Source organism: Falco peregrinus, chromosome 11, assembly GCF_023634155.1.
Source record: "Falco peregrinus isolate bFalPer1 chromosome 11, bFalPer1.pri, whole genome shotgun sequence".
NCBI lineage: Eukaryota > Metazoa > Chordata > Aves > Falconiformes > Falconidae > Falco > Falco peregrinus.
Genome location: NC_073731.1, coordinates 29,374,081 through 29,383,144, shown reverse-complemented (window position 1 = coordinate 29,383,144; position 9,064 = coordinate 29,374,081).

The window sequence follows — 9,064 nt, the reverse complement described above, 5'->3', positions numbered from 1 at the left end:
AAAAGGAAAAGAATATATTTCTGTACATACTTAGAAGTAAGAGATGTGCGCATATATATATTTACTTACAAAGTAAGAGATGCAGTTTGGAAGCACTGGGGCTACAAGATTACATGGCTCGACTCGGGGAGCAGACAAGGGGTGACTGGGACCTCCTAGGCAAGAGGCTATGCAGTGGGGTTATCAGAGGATGTGCAACTCCCTGTACGTGCCAGTATACATTATAGGTGCCAAGCTGCAAGGGGGCCCCTTTACAAGTCTCTGATAGCTCCTGGTGCAACGGCAGATACCTGAGATGTCCAGGTCATCCTCAGACCCCTAGTCCCATGACAGTAGAAATCTCCCCAGCTGCACTGAAATTTTCTTCCCATTTCAGGGGATGCATCTTGTCTGTAGTCCCCTGTGCTCTCCTGTGCAATGGACTGATGTGTGGAGGTGACGGGTGTCATCTGACTGCCTCCCAGCACCTTGGGGCACCCCTGAAGAGGTGTAGGAGAGGGGCTCGAGGCAGGGGGCTGTGCCACCTTGCAGGGGGTGCTGGGTGACACACAGGCAGTGAGTGGGCTGAGTGTGCCCTACAGAAACTGGGGAGAGGGGAACTGCAGGCAGGCATCGTGGGACAAAGTATAGTTTTTAAAAATACATTTTCTAAATGTCTTTTATTCTGTCTTTTGAGAAGTGAAGGCTTTGCCTTATATGAACCAGTAAAACACTTCTGAACCTGAGATTCAGGAAACAGAGTGAGGAAGGGATGTGCCAGTCCTTCACCATACAAAGGTTTGAAAGCACAAGGGGAGAAAGGATGAAAAAGAGAGGAAGGGCTGAAAGCAGCAGATGTTGGTGCATCTGTATAGTCAGACACGTAAACAAAGCGGCCTGATCTATGTTCATATAATCCTCAATACAGTGGCAGTTTTTTGAAAGAAAGAAAAATGGAAGTTTTGGGGAGAGGGAAAAATGGGAAAATAATGGCATGAAACACCCTGGGACCATGGAAGATTAAAAGAGCCTTGACAGGTTCTTGGCAGGTCCAAGGGTCTTGCATGAAGCTGGGAGGCCAAAGAATACTCTGGGGAGATGTGCCCATCCTAGGGCTCTTAGGGTCTTATATTTATTTGCTGCATTGTTTGGTACAGCTAAATCTATGCAGGGCTTCAACTTGCCAGATACTATTATTTCATTGGGTCACCCCTTAAGGAGTCCCATTTTCTTTTTAGTACAGTACTCAAGTGGTGAAATTATTTAGCAGAGTCTTCTAATTTTTTTTTTTCTCTCTTGTTTTCTGTTGTAACTCCTGACTTTTGGTAGCAGGGAGCACTCAGGAACTCATCTCTGTGAAGTCCTGGAACATGGTTAGGCCGGGGACCAGGGGCTGGTGTGAAACACCAGTGTCTGTGGGGATCCTGCAGAGCCTGGTGGAAGCCACAGCCCTTGCAAATCTGCTAGAGCGTTGTGGAGCTTATCCTCTTGAGAATTTTTTCTAAGAGCTTACCAGAAACAGGCGCAGCCTGGTAGTTGTTTTGCAGGCATGCTAGGGCTCCACAAAATATTTGTGTGCACCCCAGCGCTAAGGGTGAAACACTGGAGGATGTTAGAGGGTGGCTGACTGTAAATAGCAGATCTTGAACGCTGTCACTTTATTAAGCACTTGCAGTTTGCTGCTGCCTCAGATCCATTTTAACATGCAATTTTGATTTCTTTTTAAGCAGTTGGCATCTCCAGTGAGCCTCTTGATTTTGCTTCCACGACCTCCAAAGTTGCTCTTTCCTTTTCCCTCCTCTGCAGATCTCTCCCTCTGGAGCCCAGGAAGTGCTGCTCTGTACAGGCTGCTTTTGCTGGGCTGAATAAAAAGCTCTTTGGTTTTACTTTCTCTTTGGCTGTGCTTGGGCCCTTGGGAACGTGGAGGGACGTTTCTGCATTTGGGAGGAAAAAAAGCTTTTGTGCACTTCATATGTGGCTGCCCAGAGTCTGGTTTTACATGTTTAGTTGTAGCACTCGCAAAGTGGGTTTGAAAAATAACCAGTGGAACTGCTTTCTTAACTGTTTTTTGGCCTCAAGTGGTGCTTTCGTGCATACTGGTCCCCACAGTCCACCAGAGTAAAACATTGCCTGCTGGCCCATTTTCTGTCCAGGTGTTTAATTTTTTTAACTCTCCAGCTGACAGTTTCCCCATGAGAGGAGCACGCCTACTCAGTAAGATCAAATCCAGCTGACCATGTGATGGTCTGCAGAGGGGTAAATTCAGCTTAGGTGAGCTCTCTTGCCTCCCATTTGCACAGGTCCACCTCTCAGAATTTATTAACAAACTGCTGAGGTTTTTGGCTGATACAAACAAAAGGCAGAGCAGTGTTGGGCCTCCTTCCGACACCGGTAAGAATTTAGATATTTAATTTTTCTGAATTTTGTTACAGAAGTCCCACCAGAGGAGACTGCAAGCTCTACTTGGCAGGGCCAGTTTAAATCATTTCATTGTTGCGTGTAATGTGCGGTGCAGCTGCTAACCCACAGACGTTGGTATAGCAGAAGAAATGGATGGCGATCTTGTATGTGGGCTTACGCTTACCCTGCGTCCTGCCAGAGCCCCAGGACAGACCCTGGCTGACACAGATGGTTCCTCCTGCTTGCTGAAGGTAAGAGTTGTTGTTCTCAAGGGAAGGTGGGGGGCAAAAGGTAACATGGCTTTTGCCATAAAGGAGGGAAGAAAGCTTATGTTCCTCTACAGGGTAGGAAGGGAGTGGTTTTGTGTCACCTCCCTGTGCAATGGGGCGTTAGAGCTCTGAAGCTGCGTGAGCAGAGACACCGGTGCCATGTACTCTGAATCTAGTTGCAAAATCGATCATTTCCTGAAACAGGCGTTTTTTTCTCACCAAGAATCAAAGCCCGTGCCTGTTGGCATGGCTTGTCTGCTTTTCACAGCCCTTGTGCTGTGCAAATGCAATAGCTGGACCCTGAATCTCCCTGTGGAAATGCAACCAGAAACCCCTGCAGGAACATAAATGCATGAGCTTGGCAGTGCCAAGACTTTGGGGATGGGGACGGTATGGAAAAATGAATGGCTAATAGGGAGGGAGGACAAGGAAGGAAGGACAGGCCCCAAGTGTGGCGTGGAGGCTGAAGGCTCCTGTTGTAAATGATGTCAGTGCTGCCTGGTGGTGCTGCTGTGAGAGGTGGAGCAGAGAATTAAAGAATGCACCTGGAGGGAGCTGCTTTTGCAGACAGGCAGCTGGGTCATGGACTGTAATAAGGCGATTTTGGTAGAATTTGCCCTTGCCAAGTTGAAAGGTGGGCTTGGGAACCAGCTGCTGGAGTCTCTCAGGCTGAGGGAGGTGAGCTGTACTGGGGTGGCTATTTTCATCCTTGTTAAATAGTGATGATGGGAATGAAAGGGTTGCATTGCTACCAAATCTCTGACAGCTGACACTGAATCCCGATACTCTGATACTGCCTTTGATACAGGCAGAGGTGAGAAAACCACTCTAGTTAAAATTAGAGTTGACCTGAACCTTTAAGCCTACACTCTGCTCTGGTATCTTTAGCTGAAAAAACCAGTATCTTTGGCCAACAGAGTGGCCCTGTGTATCCTTCAAAGCACCTCCACTAGTTTTTGAATGGAATCAGTTGTGGTAGAAGAGCTTGTAGAGCTTCTCTCCATGCTAATAGCTGCGCCCTGGGTAATGAAGGCTGTGCTGCTTTCACAGTCATTGAGCATGTTTCACTTCTGCTGTGTTTGAGAGCAGAATGCAAAAGCTCTGTCCCCCTTGGAGACTGTGGTGAAGGCTGCAGGATGCTCAGGTCTGTCCGTACCCGCCGCTGGGTCCTGGGAAGGGCACACGTGCCTGGTGGCCAGCACTGCAGTTAAGCCCGAGCTCTCAGGCTTATCACTTGTGATTTAACTGTTGCCATTTCTGCTTCCTCTACTGATGTATGGACATCTATACACAAAATTGCCTGTCTGTGCATGGAAACACTTCTACACAGTAGTCCTCCTCTGTGTATACTGTCACTGTATATAATAAATTGGGCTGTAAAACTGCTCAGGGTTGGCACATTTCTGTCAGTGCAAATATTCGAACAGTAGTACATATTATGTCAAGAAGGGAAATTGGCGATACTAATAAGATGACTTTCAGATGAATATAATTGTGCCAGTACTAGGATCTCTAGTCCTTTGACTGCTCTATTATTCTGGCAGATTTTTATTTTCAGTATCATCCAGTGCAAACAAAACATGCTCCTGTTTGCCCAGGGAACAGCCGCCCCCCAGCTAAACCAGCCTGATGGGTCTAGTAGGTGCCCTTGCAGGCCAGACTCCTGCAGCGGTGGCACCTCACCGCACAGTCTGGCAGCTACTGGCAGGTTCTGCTGTTTCATTCCCCAGTGATCCTACAAGGAACACTCCATTTGAAGGTAACGGTAACAGTGTGCTCCTCTTCTGGTCCTGCACAGGGCTGAGAGCAATTCACATTTCACACCTGTAGGGAGCCTTTTATTTTTTCTGGGTTTTTTTTCACAGACTTATAGATTGCTCTTGTCCAAGTCAGTCTTGGCCTAAAATCTTCCTCAGTGCAGTTCTAATAAGGAATAAATCTGTTCTGCCGTATGCTTTCCTCACTGGCCCTCTCTTCCTCTTCCTCTTTGGCCACAGCTGCTTTGTGTCATCTGCTGCTGCTATTTGGCATTACGAATTTATTTACGTGTTTGGGGGACAATGTGCCCAAAAGGTTCTGTATAGAATAAGGTTTTCTAACTAGATGTATTCTGTACTAGTAATAGACCTGAACAAAGAAAAGTTGGCCCAAATCCCAAAGCTTTGCACATGTGCAATCTGAGCCCTTTCTGGCTCATAGCTGTCTTCAATGACAATTGTGTATGTAAGAAGAGGAAACTTATTTCACTGGGAAAAGTTGCACTGCTTTTCAAAAGGCATATATATGTACATTTACCCAGGACAGCAGTCAAGTAGTGTTGTTTGTAACTTGTTTGCAGAACGCTGAGTTGACTGTGAGGCCAATAACAGGTGAGGAAGGTTGCTCAGATCTATTTATACCCCAGCCTGGGTGCCATTCAGCCCAGAGCTGTGTGAGAATTTACTGCTGTGGGCCAGCGCTTGCCAGCATAATGAATTCCTGCGTAGCTGGAACAAGCGCTTCTGGGTTTGGCTCCGACTCTTGGTGGACTGTATAATCATTGACAATGCTGCCTTCTAAGAAATTATTTAAAAGTTTCATTTTGTAATCATTTAAATCTTTTTAAACTTACATTTTAATTTGTAGCTGCCATTATTCCTCTGCCTTAGGGAAAAGCACTTCACAGCCCAGTGCAAACTGTAACATTTTGACAGCAATGTCTGCACGGTTGCCAGTTTCCGATGGTACAGAAAAAATGCATGTCTGATGTGTTAATTAGGCTTTCTGAAGGAAAATATCTATATTATGTGGCTGCGTGTATTTTCTTAGCTATGGATCTAATGCTGGCTTAGTGAAGTCCAGGCAGGGTAGTACGTTCAAGGGAAGAACAGTCCCTGAGCTTACAGCGTTGCAGTTACCAGCACAGTGAATGTCTCCTCCTGGGTTTTCCTTGGAGACAAAATTAGGGAGATAAACTGCCTGTTTACCACCCTCCCTGCCCCAATATTATCTCAGGTCTTTTTAATGCACCATCTTAAAAGGCAGTGAAACTTTACATCTACCTGCACACCCAGTGTTTAAAGGATGGCATTTTTTTCTCTCCTTAAAGCAATTGCTCTTTCATACCAGAAACATTTTTTAGTCTTCAAACTTACTATGTTAATAAACTATGTTAATAAACAAACTATTACTATGTTAATAAACAAACATGGATGATGCATGGTCCTCCTGACAATGCTTCGGAGTACTGGGGAGTGCTTGGCTTACAAAACTAAATTTAGATATAGCTTGGGTCCTGGCTCAGTTTTATGCAAATTTAGGAGGAAAAGAAAATTTGAGATGGAAAACTTGAGATAATTGGATCCACTGGGCCCTGGGCTAGCTTTCTGTTTACCTTCCAGCAGGACTGGCTTGTCATTGGCAAAGGGGTGGGTAGGAGGTGGTCAGCCCCAGCGCTGTTGCTTTGTACTTCTGGAGCACATCAGTCTCCTGGGAAGCATAATCCGAAAGGAGAAGCTCACACGAGCCCCAGTCTCCTTTTGGCTGCAAGGAGTCTATATTAAATCTCTTAAAGTTATTGCCACACTGTTTATTTAAAAGAAATGCCTTTCTATTTTTGCTGGTTTGTAAACAACCTCTGAAGAGCTACAAGTTTTGTCATGTGTCAGGCTGCAGAGCCATTGGGCAGCCAAGGGAACTGGGAACACACCGAGCATCCAAATACCTGCTGTGCTTCTACTGCTGTGGTGTTTCCAGTGGCTTTATTTCTGTGGAAAAGCTTCATCTAGCTATTTGGCTGGGAATGGGAAATTGTTGACTTGCTTGGGCTAGCAGAGCCCAGAGATGTACGTGCTTTCTCCCTCTCTTGGTTATTGGTAGGATAAATAGTTCTGATACACTGAGTTTTCCAACATAGAAGAATGTAGGATTGTATTTTGTTCTAATTGTCCAAGGTGGTTTCTAGATTTTTTTTCTTTATCTTGCACCTTAGAGATACCCTGTTACCAGCTGTTGTTTAACATGCTATGTGGACTGATACGAAATTTGTCTAAGACTCAGAATTATGGAACTGCTTCCCAGGAGTCCCGTGTCTTAGTAGCTGCTCAACTGCAGACCACTGTGTGACACAAGGGCATCCCTGATGCTCCCTGTTCCCTGGCTTATTCACGTGAAACACTGTGCTGTGGAAACCTACTTGTATGCCAGGTCTCATGATAATTAATGCATGTATGTATATGCATGTGTTTCTCTGAAATACAAAGATCAAAGGATATTCATGGATATCAGGTTATTGATAAAACCCTCAATATTCAAAAAAGTCCAGAAAGATGTGTTGACTTGTGCCCTGATTGTCCACGATAACTGTATTGACAAGCAAAGAGGCACAAAGCTTCAAAGTGGAGGAAAACATTTAAGAAATAACAAATTAAAGCCATTGTATTGTACGACAGGTTTAATTTTCAGTTTGGATGCAAGACATATTAAACGAATATTAGTTATAAGAGAGGATAAGGCTGCAAGACTGAAATTGCCCCATTAGGTTGACTTCTTAGAGTCACATTTAAAAGCCAAGCAGCTACCGAATTTGTTGGTTTAGGTTTTACCTGTTGAGTCATCTCAGCCTTGCTACATATCTCTGTGTGTCTCCTGGAATGCTGGAAGGTTTGTTCAGAGCTTTACAGTTACTGCTGTGGGGAGGGACAGCTCTTTGTTAGCTTCCTTGGGCTTCAGCTTTGGTTCGTTCATATACTGAAGACCCAGTGGTTCAGTAGTAGTAATAATAAATGAAGGGCAGCCTATAACATCGAAAGCTTTTTGTTTAATTGCTATACGAGTCATCTATGCCTCAAGGAAAACTTTATTAAAGCAGGAGGGATTCATATGGAGTAAGATAGGCTTATCACCCCTTTCTCCTTCAGAATAACCTTGATAAAGGGTGTACTCTATATATCTAACTTCAGAAATCCTCATGGGGTTACTTAATGTGATCACGGAGTTGTATATTAGTAAAGAAAGAGAAAATAATGATGATGAGAGGTAAGAGGCCAGATTTTGAAGTTCAGAATGTCAGTAAAGTGGAGAGCAACTAGGGGCAGTGAGGGCTGTAGATAATTTCACGCTAGCAGTGGTGGAACAGGACAAATGCAGGGCAGGCATATGTGAGATGAATGGAAATGGGATCAGAGGGATAACATGGTCCTGGGTCTTGATCACCTTGTCCTGCTGAGTATTTACTATCTGTATCTGCACATCTTTTTTCAACGTTAATATTTTCATTATTTTTCCAAAAAGGGCAGTCGGGCAGTGGGCAAGAAATGCAGACTTGGGATCTTTGCCCCCAGTTTTCAGATGATCCAACATACATGATCCAAAATGCATGAACATTTACCTTTACCTCAGGACAACATGGAAATGAGCTCCTAATCCATGCTGCAAGTGTTATGAAACCATCAGGGTCTTGCCCAGGAAGATCAAAATCTCAGTTTGAGGTTCATACCTGCAACATGCATCTCTACATGCTGTAATGACAATGGAACTGAGTATTTCTGATGTGGAAGGATTAATGATTTGCTAATCTAGCAGGATATCTGTTCAGGAGACGTTGATTCTGAAATGCTTATAATTACCAATGATTATGAAATGCCTTGGATGTTAAGAGGTGTGGCAGTGCAAACCCTGTAATAAGCTGGTTTTATTGAGAACTTACACAGCCTTCTCAACCATACTGCTAATTTCTGAGCTGGTTCTTGGAGTCAAATTAAGCAACTGGAGTGTATGCAGTCCTTTGATGTTCTAGTTGTCTTCAGATGCTGAGGGTATGAAATGACAAGTCCCTGAAAGGTCTGAGGTTTGAGCAGTGTCACTGGAAGCAAGGGGCAGCTGCCAGTTTGTTAAAGGTCTGCAGGTAAAGTGCAGCATGGAGCTGTTAGCTGCTGCTTTTGCTGCTATGGAGCTCTGGCTTGAAAACTGATACTGCTTCGCTCTGTCCTCGGCCCCTCTGCCATGAGACTCCACTGCAGCGGGTGCACTGTGATACTAACTCTTGGGACAAACCCCCTGCCCCATGCTCAAGTTAGCTGTGGTTGTACTGGGAACCTCTACTGAACTGAGTACCAAACTGCCAGGTCACTGAAGCTTAGAGCAGGGCTGGGGGGGGGAGCACAGCTGCCCTGTGCTCTGCTCTGTCAGTGCCCAGGCTGCATCTTGTAGCCTAAAAAAAAAAGGTGTACTTGCTTAATGGAAATGCAACCTCAGTTAATTGATTTACCAGTAAAACACAAGACAAGCTTGTGCTGGGGTGGGGAAGAATGAAGCAAACGGACTTTTTATAGCACAGGGCACTAGTTAGTGCACCAAGAAGGAATCAATAGCGTAACATTGGGCTGAGGTTTAAGCTGGTTGTATACAGAATGCAAGAGGGATCAAATTCATACTCT